General features: G+C 36.7%; 1 protein-coding gene across 1 annotated transcript in view; it reads left to right on the top strand.

Annotated features, from left to right (window-relative positions):
- Positions 1 to 17371, top strand: part of pard3bb (par-3 family cell polarity regulator beta b) — a gene marked incomplete at its 5' end in the record, with an annotated part of 318014 nt that overhangs the window by 256082 nt on the left and 44561 nt on the right. The window lies entirely within an intron of this gene.

Below are 17371 nucleotides of genomic sequence, written 5' to 3'. Positions count from 1 at the left end.
GCAAGACCAGAGCACAGTACTACCTACTTGTAGCAAATCTGTTAGACACAATTACACTCGATGTAGACGTTTTGAAGCTGAGCTTTAAATCAGGAAAACTTTTAAAGCTACAGTCCTCTACTGGGTATTTTCTTGGTCCAAAATGAACACTCAATGAGTGCCAAAAGCAATTAAAACTTGCTTTGGTGAGTAAATAAAACTGAGCTACTCTCCAGTAGTGGTAACCTAATAAAGAACTGTGCAGTGTATGGTTTAAGGGTCAGTGACACAGAAGGGTGTGCATGATTTTTTTTTTAAAGGACAAAATCTTTACAAAATCTAGTTTAAACCACATCCACCAATCTTTTAGAAATGTTCTCTTTGTATTCATGTTGGTTTCATTTGGTTTTGAAAAGTTTATATTTTATGTGTGTGTGTGTGTGTGTGTGTGTGTGTGTGTGTGTGTGTGTGTGAGAACTACGCCTGTGAGACTTGTATATGTGAATGACCTCAGCCATGATTAGCTAACATCTTTGCATGCAAAGAGACTTCACTGTGATATGTGATTTGATATGCAAATATGGAAAGTGTTAATGACCTGTTTTTGCAACTTTGTTTCCATACATGGCCTAGAGTAGACAGACTGTGGAGGGAGCTTTGCATTCAAGTATGTCTGAGTAGTACATCTTAAGTTGTATCACTTCTCTCAGTATTAAAGCACAAATTTCACCTATGAATTGATTTAGTCTGTCAGAAGGCAAGACCAGAGCACAGTACTACCTACTTGTAGCAAATCTGTTAGACACAATTACACTCGATGTAGACGTTTTGAAGCTGAGCTTTAAATCAGGAAAACTTTTAAAGCTACAGTCCTCTACTGGGTATTTTCTTGGTCCAAAATGAACACTCAATGAGTGCCAAAAGCAATTAAAACTTGCTTTGGTGAGTAAATAAAACTGAGCTACTCTCCAGTAGTGGTAACCTAATAAAGAACTGTGCAGTGTATGGTTTAAGGGTCAGTGACACAGAAGAGTGTGCATGATTTTTTTTTTTAAAGGACAAAATCTTTACAAAATCTAGTTTAAACCACATCCACCAATCTTTTAGAAATGTTCTCTTTGTATTCATGTTGGTTTCATTTGGTTTTGAAAAGTTTATATTTTATAAATTGGCATAGACCAAATGACTTCGATTTTGTGGACACAAGCAGTTTTGTGATTTTTTTAAAATAAAAATTATAATAAAACATCAAAACAGTTTTTTCTTCATTATATCAGAGTAGTTGTCTCACTCTGACATGTTTGATTTTATGCTCTAAAACGGTCATAAATATCCAAATTAATCAAAATAAAAATTCATCTTTTAATTTGAAACAATACTTCACAATAATACTGTTTTTGAATAAATTAATACATAAATATTACTAATCAAATGATATAAAAGGTAGTCTGACTCATGCCGATGCAAGTGATTCGAACGGTTGAAATCTGAGATATAAAACTCTTATCATCCCAACGACCAATAGCAGAGACCTTCGTTTCCCCCTCTCCATTCCTCCTTTCATCTAAACGCTCTGGAGAGGTGGAGAGGCAGGCAGGTGAAAGATGTGGGGAATGTGGTGAGCGAAAAGAGTGAGGGGCTCTTGAGGTTCTCCTCACGAGAGAGAAGCGGGCGAGGAGCTATTTGGCATTGGTTGTGAGAAGAAGGGTCCGCAGTGAGCTGCTCCTTCAGCCCTGAAGAGAGGCCCACTGCACTCAGAGTGGAAAGTTACTATAACAACCAGACTCTCCAGAGCTCTGCTCCGCTCCAATTAAAAAATAATCATTGTTCCCTCCAGAGGTAGGCATGGGGGAGACAGGTGGCTCGCTTATCTGCACAGGGGCAACCGAGTTCTTTAGGGACCAATGGAGAGCTGCAGATTGCCAACCTCTGCTTCCACATCTCCAAAAACACTTTTAGAGAGACACATACGAGGATAAAATGGGCAATCGGTTTGATAAGAGGAGGACGGGGTCCACAAGGTTGCCTGCTCTCCACTCAGCACTCTACCTCGCTGTATGAATGCCGTGTCCAGGATGTGCTCGGGAACAATAGCCCCCACACTGCCCTAAGCAAACAGTCCTCCAATCCTCAATGTAACCCCGCCTGGGTCAGTCGAAAATATAGCACAAACCCATCAAGAGCTACTCCACAGGTTACCAATGTCCACTTAAGTCCCCCATCAGCAGCCATTGTGCCCAGATACCTCACTGAAAGATTTCCCAAATAAAAAACACAGTTAGGACTCTTTCAACTCCTCGTCTCCACATGTACCCTCTACCTCCTCCTTCCCTGCTTTCTTTAGGCCTGGAGCGCAGCCTCGCCATCAAAATAATAATAGAAATCACTAGATGGAAAAAGAAAAGCTTTTAGTATTGGTTGTGTGAGTACTGGAGTGCTTTTCTGCCCGTTAATTAATCAGCCATTCTGCTGAGCTGAATGAGAGCTGCAGGCGCGTCTGGCTGCTTTTAAAGAGTGCCAGCCCACTCCCTTAAGTGTCTCCCCGTATCTGCGAACCCTTCCCTGGCCTGACACCGTCTCTTATTCACCATCCCTCCTGCAATGAGGGTTTAATGTGTTTTCAATGTGTCAGAAAGAAATGTAGGTAACCGTGTTAGAAATGCGTAAGAGGGTTGACCAGTCACCCAACAGCTGTCTAACCATAATTTTTATTTATTTTTTATTAAAAAAGGCTTCAGTGCTTTATTACAGGCTTTATTATAACATATAATTTTTACATATAAATAAATATTATAATTAATAAATGTTATATAGTAATATTTATTATATGAATTGATTATGAATTTTTGTGTGTAAACTATTTATTTATATTTAATGTATATAGTTTTATATATTGTTTTATATATGAATTATACATTTTATATATATTACACATTTTTTTGTGCCCTAACGTTCAGACTTGTTGTGAATAGGCTTTGAAAGACAGAGAATAAAAGCGTATAGAGGAAGCATCTTCTGGTTTGTAAGTCCTTATGATTCATCTGGCCTAATCTGGAGAACCGGACAAGTGCTACTCATGTGTTCCGCCCCTGAGCTTTTCTCTTCCCTCATTCTATTTCTACTTTTTCATTCTGCATTTCCTCCTCTCATATTTGTTTAAGAACTTCCTGCCTGTCACTCATTAAAGAAAAGCAATTCCACATCACTCTCCCATTGAAGCACATGCAAGAAAAAAAGCGCGCACACGTGTGTGCCCTCGCACAAAGCATTCACTTAGTGGTTTCTTCTAGATGCATCTTGTAACTTAGCAACAAGTCATGCCGCTGCATACTGTGCCGTTCTGTTTTTGGAAACAGGAGGATGTGAAAGCTTATTTCTAAAAAGCAGAAATCGCAGATTGGTTTAAATTGTATTCACCTCATTATTCCATCTCAGCTTGATTGAACTGAAAGGGAAATGCTTTATTTTCTTTCTTTTTTAGACCTTTTTGGAGGTGCACAATTTTAGAATCGAGGATTGAGGATGGAAGACTTGATTAACGCCTTACTCTTAGACACCGCTTTGCCTACTCAGAAGGCACTCTGCCTGCCGTACAAAGGCAGAGTCGGTGTGACTGGTGTTTTAATGAAACGGTCCAGGCACAAATTGAGCTTCACCTGCAAACGAGAGGACGCAGGAGGGTTCGGCGAACATTGATGGCCTGTCGAAATAATGTAACACCAGCCAAAATGCTTCTAATTATTTCTTCAATTGCAGATGGCATATAAAAAGTGCCGTCACTTCAGGTTAGGGAGTCTGGGAGCCGGCCTGTCGTTGCAGGCTATCTTTTGTTGTCAAATTTAATTTCTGAAAATGTCCACCAATTAGAGTGCCGAAGCTCGCCGCAAAATTACTTGAGGGGAGAGTTGTGGGAAATTGATAGGTCCGGTTCTTTCCTCTCCTCGTCCAAACACGTATGTGTCCATTATGGCATCCGCAGCCTCGCGGCCTTCTTCAAAATTGCTCGTCTTTCTTGCCTGCTTGATGCGGGTCATGTTTCATCAGCAGGTTAGGGGAATAAGGGTGCACTTTGTCTCATCTGATGAGAATGATTGAATTAATCCATGTGATGCTTTCAGATTTAATGCTGCTTTATTAGATGGATAGTTTAGGTCCTGAATGCTGATTCTAAAATACATGCTTTGCCACTAAACACCTGCCAATCTAGCTGCTGTGTAAATTGCTGCACAACGTCCTATTAAATCAACATGAAACGCAAGTCATTTTACTTGGTAATGCTTTTCCAAGTGAAGCATGCTATTCAGCAACAATAAGGTTACAGGGATGACGAGGGAGTCAAATGAACTTTTTTTTGTTTGACAAATTATAGAAGCACTCCGTAAACATGGTTGTTCTGAAGCACTTCAGTTAATCAAGTTCAAAGCTTCTTACAAGCAAAAATGAATGCTGCATGCTATGATGAATAGATGTTTTAATATATATACTATGATTTAAGTTGCGTAAACAAAGATAGTTTTGTAGTTGTATTAAGTAGATATTTGTTTCAGTTTGATTCTGTCTCTCATGTCGGTAATCAAACAGTTGCTGGTCCCCATTGACTTCAATAGTATGAAAATGTATTTATTTATGCTATAATTTTTTATTTCAGCAAAACTCTGCTATAAATATGTATCTTTAATTACACATTGTCATATGAACCCCTAAAGTATACATTACAGTATTGTTTTGAATCGATTCAGTGAAGGGAGTCACTTGTGAATTCAGTAGCGGCTCTGAACAACGTGAGTGAGTCTGAATCAAACCACTAACACACTTCTGAGTTTGGGGCTGTTATTTGAATCATTTTGACTGACTCAATAAAAAATAACTCTTCATAAGGGTTGTGTTTTCTCAAATTGCACTTCATGCCTCATGATTTGTCCATTGTTATGTGCTGCAAATACTGAAGTGCTCTCTGAAGAGCTGATATGTGTTGAAAGAGCGTATGGATTTATTGACTTACTAAATTGTCACACATTTTTATTTATGTATTTATTTATTTTTCACCCATTTTTGTCTCTGTCTAGAGCCCTGGGTGTGCCAATGTTGTATTATATTTTATTTATTAAGTTATATATGCAATAAGTAAAAATTATTTACTAAGTTATATATGCGGTAAGGCACTTACTTTATATTAATATATGCGATAAGGCTGCACTTTATATTAAATTTAATCATGACTCAATGTGTTGCATGACCTTTCATACTTTATTGCTCGAATCCACAAAGCTTCTCTGCGTCCTCAGGGTTTTGTTGTTTAGTAAATTCAGATTACAGTGTTTTTCTAAAGATGCTTTCTCAGGTGTACTTACCCACTCAAGCTCTCGTTGTTGACCTGGGGTAATATGGTAATAATGTGTGTTAAACAGGCATGATAAAGAGTGCTTGAATGGAATTGATTTTTGATTTGGGAGCGTGTGATTGACAGAAGCATGCCGATTATCAACCAGATGAGCTTCTCTGAGTCAAATTGGTAAATTACATCAAGATTCCCCCCGATGACCCTCAGTGTTTTTCACAAGCACACCCGTTTGTGTGTGTGTGTGTGTGTGGGTGGGTGTGTGTCAATTACAGCATTTCTGTCCTGTCTCGCTGCTCTCCAGGTCAGAATTTGATGCCTCTCATTATACAGTGTGTAAACCTTGCTCTTTAGGACCAACATTTTTTCTTTGATCCATTTCAAAGATGAAGGCTCTGTGCCATACGGCTCTGTTTGGTGTTTCTCTTGATGTCTGTGTCTCCGTTTGTCCAAAGCAGACATGTCTGTTGGATTTATGCATACCCCACCAGCTTTAAACCATCATTTATCCAACTCTTAAGATCTGCTGACCTGACGTTTCTCTCCAGCATAAAACCATAGACACAGAGAGAGAGGCCGCCCTCAGACCTAGCAGGGGGTTGTGTCAAGACAAAGAGGGAAAACTGTTCACTGCAGGGTGAGAAGATGAACAGAGAGATGTGAACACGGTGCGACGGAGGATAAAAAAGCTGACATCTACACGTGTCACATGGTGTGTGTGTGTGTGTGTCGTCATTTACTCTCATAATGTTCCAAACCTGTATGAACACACAAAATACATGAACACAAATAACATTTAGCGGAATGTCCCCAAAAAATCTATAATATTAATAATTTGTGCACTATAAGTATTCAAAGGACATGTGATCGTTTTATTCATTTTAAAATATGTTTAACATAAATCAAATATTAATTTGACAGGCTTAATGCAGTATTTCTTTAACATTTATTTGTAACACTCCTGTAGAATGAGCTTCTGTGAGGGAAAGAGCAGAGTGCAAATTAAGCCTTTCTTAGTCACCAGGTGCTGTGGCTCAGCTTATCAGAGGAAACGCTATGCGGAGAGCCAGTGCCCTTACTTGATTCCCGCTGCCGCCCATCATTACTCTCCCGTTCTTCTGAACCGCTCTCACTGCTTACTGCACAGTATGTGTACTACACTATATATGATGTAGTATTTGTTTTATTATTGTTGTTAGACTTTTTGAATCAGTATTTAATGTTTTTTGTATTTTTTAACATTTTGTTTTTTATTTAAACAATTTTGTGCTATATCAGTAGTTTACTTTTGATTCCAAGTACCCCTAATTATGATGACCCCTTACAAGACCCTTTAAAATATAAAAGCATCTCTAAATTTCCACGTTTTTAGACCCATTAATACTATTTCAGAAAAAGATTTTGTATGACATGAAGACAACATGTTGTTTCCTAATTGTAATAATTGTACTGAAACAAAATCTAATTATTTTTATCCATATTATTTAATGTACACACATACACAATTTTGGGGATAGTAGGATTTAAAAAAAAAAAAAAAAAAAACATATACATTTTATTCAACAAGGATGCATTCATTTGATATAGTAAAGTAAAAGTAAAGACATTTATGATCTTAGAAAATATTCATATTTCAAATAAATCCACATAATCATCAAAGAGTCCTTAAAATGTATCATGGTTTCCACAAAAATATTAAGCAGCGCAACTGGTTTCAATATTGATAATAAAAAAGGAGCATGTGACACTTAAGACTGGAGTAATGGCTGCTTAAAATTTAGCTTTGTCATCACACAAATAAAATACATTTTAAAATATATTAAAATAGAAGACTTGTGTTACAATAATATTATACTATTGTAATAATATTTCACAATTTTACTTTTTTTCTGATCAAATCAGTGCAGCCTTGGTGAACCTAAGAGACAAAAGAAAATATAGTTTTTCTTCTATTATATTCCAAGTAATACAATAACTTTGGTAGGCTTATTTAGTGCACTTAAAATGGATTGTCAAGATGAGGGCATTGTGTTTTAGGATATGCTATTCCGTGCTTGTATACTGAATACTTTGCAGTAGATCATCTGTTCCATCCAATCCATGCATACAGAACTTTGGTATATCATCCACAGTATGCACAGTGCAAAAATAGTAGAAAAATGGGTAGGATTATAGTATGCCATTCTGAACATATTCTCTCGCTCTCTCCCTTCCTCCATCACCCCTGTTTCATAGCCTGTGGCCATATTAATGTCGGGTTCCCTCTGTGCGTGACCAGCTGAGTTTATGATTATGTTTGGAACTGGAGGCTGTGTATATATTCGGGGGTGAGTGTATGTGCACTCACATGTATTTGAGTGAGAGGTGTGTGCCTGTGTCTTTGATTAGAGCAGGACCCTTATTAAACATTGATGGTGTTATTCATTTGGAGGGTGAGGAGGGTGCTCAGTCAAAATGGCAGCAGTAATTAAGGCGTTCTGGATATGATGGCTGCATGATGGAGTGTTGAAAGCATAACTAACGGAGCCCAGACGCTGCAGGGGAAATGGCTTGCTTGGGAACCGCAGGCCAAGAATAAATGCACGCGTTTGGTGCTTTATGATGTGTGCGTGTATGTGGTTTGTGCAACTGCCAAATACCTTTAGAGCAATGCTGATTTTATTCTGTTTAATAGATAAAATCGCAACTCTTGTTGTTTCACAGCCAAACACTAATTTCCCCCCTCGTCATAGTCACAGACACGTCGCTGACCCAGGGGAATCGATACCATTGGCTGTAGTTAATGCCGTGCTCCCCTGCCACTGGGAGAGAGAGAAAATAAATATCTTTACCCTTTGTTGAACTTTCTCTTGTAACACTCCTGTAGAATGAGCTTCTGTGAGGGAAAGAGCAGAGTGCAAATTAAGCCTTTCTTAGTCACCAGGTGCTGTGGCTCAGCTTATCAGAGGAAACGCTATGCGGAGAGCCAGTGCCCTTACTTGATTCCCGCTGCCGCCCATCATTACTCTCCCGTTCTTCTGAACCGCTCTCACTGCTTACTGCACAGTATGTGTACTACACTATATATGATGTAGTATTTGTTTTATTATTGTTGTTAGACTTTTTGAATCAGTATTTAATGTTTTTTGTATTTTTTAACATTTTGTTTTTTATTTAAACAATTTTGTGCTATATCAGTAGTTTACTTTTGATTCCAAGTACCCCTAATTATGATGACCCCTTACAAGACCCTTTAAAATATAAAAGCATCTCTAAATTTCCACGTTTTTAGACCCATTAATACTATTTCAGAAAAAGATTTTGTATGACATGAAGACAACATGTTGTTTCCTAATTGTAATAATTGTACTGAAACAAAATCTAATTATTTGTATCCATATTATTTAATGTACACACATACACAATTTTGGGGATAGTAGGATTTAAAAAAAAAAAAAAAAACATATACATTTTATTCAACAAGGATGCATTCATTTGATATAGTAAAGTAAAAGTAAAGACATTTATGATCTTAGAAAATATTCATATTTCAAATAAACCCACATAATCATCAAAGAGTCCTTAAAATGTATCATGGTTTCCACAAAAATATTAAGCAGCGCAACTGGTTTCAATATTGATAATAAAAAAGGAGCATGTGACACTTAAGACTGGAGTAATGGCTGCTTAAAATTTAGCTTTGTCATCACACAAATAAAATACATTTTAAAATATATTAAAATAGAAGACTTGTGTTACAATAATATTATACTATTGTAATAATATTTCACAATTTTACTTTTTTTCTGATCAAATCAGTGCAGCCTTGGTGAACCTAAGAGACAAAAGAAAATATAGTTTTTCTTCTATTATATTCCAAGTAATACAATAACTTTGGTAGGCTTATTTAGTGCACTTAAAATGGATTGTCAAGATGAGGGCATTGTGTTTTAGGATATGCTATTCCGTGCTTGTATACTGAATACTTTGCAGTAGATCATCTGTTCCATCCAATCCATGCATACAGAACTTTGGTATATCATCCACAGTATGCACAGTGCAAAAATAGTAGAAAAATGGGTAGGATTATAGTATGCCATTCTGAACATATTCTCTCGCTCTCTCCCTTCCTCCATCACCCCTGTTTCATAGCCTGTGGCCATATTAATGTCGGGTTCCCTCTGTGCGTGACCAGCTGAGTTTATGATTATGTTTGGAACTGGAGGCTGTGTATATATTCGGGGGTGAGTGCATGTGCACTCACGTGTATTTGAGTGAGAGGTGTGTGCCTGTGTCTTTGATAAGAGCAGGACCCTTATTAAACATTGATGGTGTTATTCATTTGGAGGGTGAGGAGGGTGCTCAGTCAAAATGGCAGCAGTAATTAAGGCGTTCTGGATATGATGGCTGCATGATGGAGTGTTGAAAGCATAACTAACGGAGCCCAGACGCTGCAGGGGAAATGGCTTGCTTGGGAACCGCAGGCCAAGAATAAATGCACGCGTTTGGTGCTTTATGATGTGTGCGTGTATGTGGTTTGTGCAACTGCCAAATACCTTTAGAGCAATGCTGATTTTATTCTGTTGTGTGTTCTCAGATCATTACATTTTGAATGTTTGAATTAATCCATATTTTGTTTTACATGACACCACAGGAGGATGTTTTTTTTTTTTACTTTTTTGAATTTAATGTCAACTACCTAAAAATGCTTTTATGCAATATTGTAACAACATGTGGTAAAGCCACTGGTCTCCAGTACATTTCATAGCGATGCTGTAACTCTCCTGCGGTCTCTTTGTCTCCATATCCAAATACATGATTCAACACAGATTTAAGTCTCTAATATCTAATAATGGATTTGCTCACTCTATTATTGGATTACTCTTTCTCAGAAAGACTTGGAAGGCGATGTCTAATTGTGTTTGTTGTCACGACACTACTATTCTTGTGACATGAATTAATGCACTGGTCTAGACCTGCAGTTTTGCACGTCGTCCCACAAAGATTCACACACTCAAGAAATCAACAGCACCGGCCCATTTCAGACACCATTACTGTGAAGTACAACTGCCACAGCAGATTTTTATGCATAATACTATCGCTCTTCATTGTAGTCAAGTTCAATTTAGCTGTAAAAGGTCATAATATTTTATGTATTAGTGTTTTATGGCCCTATCCACTGTTCCAATCAATACGAGATTTGGAAGACTTGCTTGTGATTGCATCTCCTGTTCTCTCTTTCGTTCTCTCTTTTTTTTGTGTTATGTGCCTCATAAATTGTGTAAAGTATCTGTGAGGGAGTGTGCTGGAGAGAAGACGGATGCTGCCACACTTCCCCGCTCTATTCTCTCAGCTCTCCAATCACTGAGATTGAGAAGTGAAAAATGGAAGGTTTGTAACAGGGGTATAACTCTGCGTCTGTCAACCAGATGAGCTGCTGTCCACCCTGATCTGTACCGCACTGCAGTTCTTGCCCTGGTGCCTCAGAGCAATTCTCCCACGTGGGGGGCCATTTCTGTGGTTTGCTGGTGTATGTGTGCCTATTTTCTTTGGCTGATACTGAAGTGAATATAAAAACGGCATTCGTCACTCATTGAACTCATTGAAGTTCTTGTTATTTTTCCCTGATAATGTGACCCCCTTTCATGGCCTTAGTTACATTGTAAGAAAATACAATTAAAAAGAAAATCCCACAATTCATGGCACAATAAGATAACATTTATTAATTTAATGTTTTATTTAGGGTGTGTAACTGGTAGAGCATGGTGCCATCAGGGGTTTGATTCCCAGGAAAAACATGTACTGTTAAAATGTATAGATTAAATACACTGTCTGGGACATCACATTGGATATTACATTTTTTTTATTATTTGTTGGTTTCAGTATTACGGCTCTTTTGTTTTAGCACTGAGAATGTAGAAGTATTGAAAAATGTTATTGAGATACTATTATAGTTTTTATTAATATTTTGAAATTTGGCTTTATATTTTAAATTTTTAGTACATTAAGTTAAACTAACTTGAGAACTAGCTGAAATGTGACCCTGGATCACAAAACCAGTCTTAAGTCGCTGGGGTATATTTGTAGCAATAGCCAAAAATACATTGTATGGGTCAAAATGATCGATTTTTCTTTTATGCCAAAAATCATTTGGATATTAAGTAAAGATCATGTTCCATGAAAATATTTAGTACATTTCCTACTGTTAATATATAAAAACTTTTTGGTTAGTAATATGCATTGTTAAGAACTTCATTTGGACAACTTTTAAAGACGATTTTCTCAATATTTAGATTTGTGTGCACCCTCAGATTCCAGATTTTCAAATAGTTGTATCTTGGCCAAATATTGTCCTATACATCAATGGAAAGCTTATTTATTCAGCTTTCAGATGATGTATAAATCCCAATTTAAAAGAATTAACCTTATGACTGGTTTTGTGGTCCAGAGTCACAAATAAGTTTTTATTTTATTTCCAATAATTAATTTTTTTAAAGTTTATTTTAAGCAACTTTTTTCCCCCAATAAATTTGGATTTAGTTTTTGTAGTTTTAGTTGACTATAATAAAATTCTGTCATCAAAGATCTAAAAGTAGACTATCTACCACAAATGAAACAGTTATTCATAGAAATTGTTAGTGTGAACACCAGTGGAGAACTATAGGTCTGCAGTAAAAACATCTTTTCACATGGAAGATTAGGTCTATGAAGTGTGGGGAAAGTTTTTATTAATTCTTATTGAAGTATTGCAGGTATGCATTTAGTGTGCGTTTCGATGCAGAATTTTGAGAAAATATAAAACTTGTTCTGAGACAAGTAAAGCTGTTCTGTATTATTTTAGAAATGCACATATACTTTGCTGTGTCATTCCTACAAATGGACACAAAATTTCACACATAATTCAGTTGACTTTTCTTGTACAGGGGCTCATATGTTATCTGTTGAAGCATGTTAACTGTTCATATTTTAATCAATTGACAACATATATTTAACAGTGTTAATTGTTTTTTCTATAAATGCATTTTTATATGGCTTTTTCACGGCAGAAGGAAAAAACGAAGCAGAAATGTGTGTTTGTGTGTGCATCTGAATGCGTGCTTCACAGTAACACCTCTGGGACTGCAGCAGCAGTGGCAACATTAGGCCTGCTTGAGTCACACAAATCTTTATTGTTCCTGAAAGAACAGCAGATGAAAAAGGCTGTTTATGACGCATGATGGAGAGAGGTCGGCCATTTTTTGTGGGTGTGTGTTGTTAATCCACAGTGGGACCTTTCTTGTTGTGTCCCTGAGTGTGTGTGTTTTTCTGCATAGACGGTTGGTTTGTTTTGAGACCTCACTGTCTGGGTTCAGCGTCCCCTGTACCGGAGCTGGAGTGTGCGTGTGGCCGCCGGGTCGCCGCGCTCTGGCCCGTTCCCACAGCATCATCCCTCTGGAATGCCTGGCACTCGCGCTGTCTGCCTAACGAGCTTTTAAAAAAAGACATGTTAATTTGTTTTGTCTTAATCTAATCCCTCTACTGTCTCATTCATCTTCTGTTCTCCAAGTTTGTCTCTCTCACACACTCCTTGCTCTCTCTCAGTTAATCTGATTGGTCAGGAACATGAAAAAAAGTCAATTGAATTTTGTTGTTCTGTGTCTAAAGGGAGAATGAGGGAATTTTGTAGAGTGGTCAGCCTACACTTGCTTTTGATGAAAGTACTACTTGTTCTCTAGTTGTAGAGTTGGAGTTTCATTGTGAAAACAAGTCTGTTTTCTAGGTTTCACTAGGTCGGGCACTGTAAGCAGATATTTACACCTTGATTTAACTAGATGCGGTGCTTTTTGATATTTTTTTGTCCTCTCTCAATGTGAACGTGAAAAACATTTAATCTGTGTTGCATGAGATTTTGGACTAAACCGTGTTATTTTAGAAGTATTTATATACTATTACCGTATTTATTCATATTTTGAATTAGCTTTTATTTTTGTATTTCCAGTTTTCATTTTAGTTTTAGTTAATGTTTTAGTCATTTTGTTATGTGTTTTCATCATTTGTTTTAGTCATTTTAGTACTTCAACTTCAACTTATTTATTTCAGGTACACTTTACAATAAGGTTTCATTTGTTAATATTAGTTAAGGGGATAGTTCACGCCAAAATATATATATTTTAAATAATTTACTCAACCTCATGTTCCTCCAGTTGTTGGTGCCCATTGACTTCCATGTTTTTTTTGTTTTTGTTTTTGTTTTTTATTACCAGCAACTGTTTGGTTACCAACATACTTCAAAATATCTTCTTTTCTGTTCAACAGAAGAAAGAAACTCTTGAGGGTGAGTAAATTATGACAGATTCAAGATCAAACGTTGTCTATGGTAACTAGTTAACATGAACATGAACATTTTTATTAACTAGCAGTAACAAAGGTTAAAAAATGCTTTAAAAATGTATCGCTCATCTCTCTCTCAGTTAATCTGATTGGTCAGGAACATGAAAAAAAGTCAATTGAATTTTGTTGTTCTGTGTCTAAAGGGAGAATGAGGGAATTTTGTAGAGTGGTCAGCCTACACTTGCTTTTGATGAAAGTACTACTTGTTCTCTAGTTGTAGAGTTGGAGTTTTATTGTGAAAACAAGTCTGTTTTCTAGGTTTCACTAGGTCGGGCACTGTAAGCACATATTTACACCTTGATTTAACTAGATGTGGTGCTTTTTGATATTTTTTTTGTCCTCTCTCAATGTGAACGTGAAAAACATTTAATCTGTGTTGCATGAGATTTTGGACTAAACCGTGTTATTTTAGAAGTATTTATATACAGCAACTGTTTGGTTACCAACATACTTCAAAATATCTTCTTTTCTGTTCAACAGAAGAAAGAAACTCTTGAGGGTGAGTAAATTATGACAGATTCAAGATCAAACGTTGTCTATGGTTACTAGTTAACATGAACATGAACATTTTTATTAACTAGCAGTAACAAAGGTTAAAAAATGCTTTAAAAATGTATCGCTCATTGTTAGTTAATGTTAGTTAATCCATAAACTAGTGTTAATAAATTAGGCGTCACAGTAAAATGTTACCTATGTTAGTTGCCAAGGAAACTTTTCTCATTGTAAGTTCTTAATCCAATATTTATATTTCGTTTCAGTGTTATTACAGTTACCAAAAATGATTTTCAATTGTTTTTGTTTTCTTTTTAGTTTTAGTTAACAATAACAACACTGGGACCTATGATATATGGCGGTGGGTGGGGCTACTCACAGACAGTGAAAACAAAAGTCTTGTTGCCCGTCGGTTTCAGCTGGTAAGGACAAAACAACTGGCAGAGATTTCATTTATCGCTGTTTTATTATGGCGTGCCATTTCTATGCTAGTTCTACAATATGCTTCCTCTATTTTACAGTGTCATTGTAATTGTTGGCTTCATCCCATTTAGGTTATCAAAACAATGTCTTTATTGAGCATACAGACTTTTAACTTATTGTGTTGCCCTTTTTCCCCTCACATTTTCTTCTTCCTTTTATTTTCAGTTGTACATTCATAGTATACATAGACAGCTGGCTTTGTGCCCCAGGGGTTGATGGCCTGAAAAATGACTGATGTCTGATGTGTGAAGTTTATGATAGGATCCTCACCCACAGAATCTGATCGCTGCATTTACCCCTCGCTGTGATGGTGGACATGGCTGTTCGGCTCTGTGTGCTGACAATGGGATGCAACAGTTGTAGAAAGGTTGTGTTTGTGTTAGCTGAGCGTTGAGAGATTAATTTTGGTGTTTGTGTGTTAGAAGCTGTGAGATGACTGACAGGACTTTATCTCCCAAGTCACACTTCCATAGTTCTGTGCCACAACACAATATTTGAGCAGGAGAAATATCACACATTCCCATTTTGAACGTTTGATAAGCGCGTCATTTTGCTGTGTCTGGAAAAGCAGAGATGTTTATTGAGCTTTGGACAGGTAGAGTAGTATTAAAGGGATAGTTCACCCAAAAATAAACATTTAGGAAACAGATGCAGATACCCCGATGCAGTAAAAAAAAAAACAGCACACACGAGACAAAATACAAGTTAAAGCTTAATAATATTATAAAATTTAAAGTAACATTTCTGACATTTACTCATCCTCATCTCATTTTCAACCTTTATGGCTTATTTTCGTCTGTGGAACACAAAAGGAGATGTTAAAGTTGCTCTTATGCAATACAATAAGGATGAATGGTGACCACAACTGTCACATTAAATATATTAAGTGAATAACAGCTTACATTTCAATTTTTTCCTCACACAACGCTATCATATGGCTCAAAATATAGCACACCTCTTTTATGACACTTTTATTGTGCTTTTTGGAGTGAGCATTCACTTTATTCATAGTATACATAGACAGCTGGCTTTGTGCCCCAGGGGTTGATGGCCTGAAAAATGACTGATGTCTGATGTGTGAAGTTTATGATAGGATCCTCACCCACAGAATCTGATCGCTGCATTTACCCCTCGCTGTGATGGTGGACATGGCTGTTCGGCTCTGTGTGCTGACAATGGGATGCAACAGTTGTAGAAAGGTTGTGTTTGTGTTAGCTGAGCGTTGTGAGATTAATTTTGGTGTTTGTGTGTTAGAAGCTGTGAGATGACTGACAGGACTTTATCTCCCAAGTCACACTTCCATAGTTCTGTGCCACAACACAATATTTGAGCAGGAGAAATATCACACATTCCCATTTTGAACGTTTGATAAGCGCGTCATTTTGCTGTGTCTGGAAAAGCAGAGATGTTTATTGAGCTTTGGACAGGTAGAGTAGTATTAAAGGGATAGTTCACCCAAAAATAAACATTTAGGAAACAGATGCAGATACCCTGATGCAGTAAAAAAAAAAAAACAGCACACACGAGACAAAATACAAGTTAAAGCTTAATAATATTATAAAATTTAAAGTAACATTTCTGACATTTACTCATCATCTCATTTTCAACCTTTATGGCTTATTTTCGTCTGTGGAACACAAAAGGAGATGTTAAAGTTGCTCTTATGCAATACAATAAGGATGAATGGTGACCACAACTGTCACATTAAATATATTAAGTGAATAACAGCTTACATTTCAATTTTTTCCTCACACAACGCTATCATATGGCTCAAAATATAGCACACCTCTTTTATGACACTTTTATTGTGCTTTTTGGAGTGAGCATTCACTTTACAGTTTATCTCCATTCACTTTCATGATGTGGAAAAGAGCAGCTTGAACATTATGCTAAATATCTCATTTTATGTTTTACATAAGAAAATAAGTCAAACAGGCCTGAAATTACATCAGAAAAAAACATTTGTTTAAATTATTAAGTATTGGTGAAGTTTACCTCATATTTGGTCGGCTTATTTTCGTCTGTGGAACACAAAAGGAGATGTTAAAGTTGCTCTTATGCAATACAATAAGGATGAATGGTGACCACAACTGTCACATTAAATATATTAAGTGAATAACAGCTTACATTTCAATTTTTTCCTCACACAACGCTATCATATGGCTCAAAATATAGCACACCTCTTTTATGACACTTTTATTGTGCTTTTTGGAGTGAGCATTCACTTTACAGTTTATCTCCATTCACTTTCATGATGTGGAAAAGAGCAGCTTGAACATTATGCTAAATATCTCATTTTATGTTTTACAGAAGAAAATAAGTCAAACAGGCCTGAAATTACATCAGAAAAAAACATTTGTTTAAATGATTAAGTATTGGTGAAGTTTACCTCATATTTGGTATTTTTTACTGCATCAGAGTCTCTTTTTCTTAAATGATGATATCATTCTGAATCTTCTCTGAATGTGTGTGATTATGTGATTCTGGCTGTAACAAAGGGCTGTTGATTATCTGTGACAGTATTGAGTTTTTCTGTCTGCTTTAGCTCAGTTGTCATCACCTTGTTGTTTCTGATAAGCGCAGATGATAGAGCCGTATCCTGGGCTACCAGACCGAAGTCTGTCTCATTCTCAAGTAACTACAATCCAGACCTATCAACAGCCTGATATGCTGGACTTCTGGATTTTTATCCAACACATCATGTACTGTATAGGTCAGATCGGTAGTGAC

Source organism: Sinocyclocheilus grahami, unplaced genomic scaffold (assembly GCF_001515645.1).
Source record: "Sinocyclocheilus grahami isolate Dianchi unplaced genomic scaffold, SAMN03320097.WGS_v1.1 scaffold162.1, whole genome shotgun sequence".
NCBI lineage: Eukaryota > Metazoa > Chordata > Actinopteri > Cypriniformes > Cyprinidae > Sinocyclocheilus > Sinocyclocheilus grahami.
This window is presented reverse-complemented; position numbering and strand designations above follow the sequence as displayed.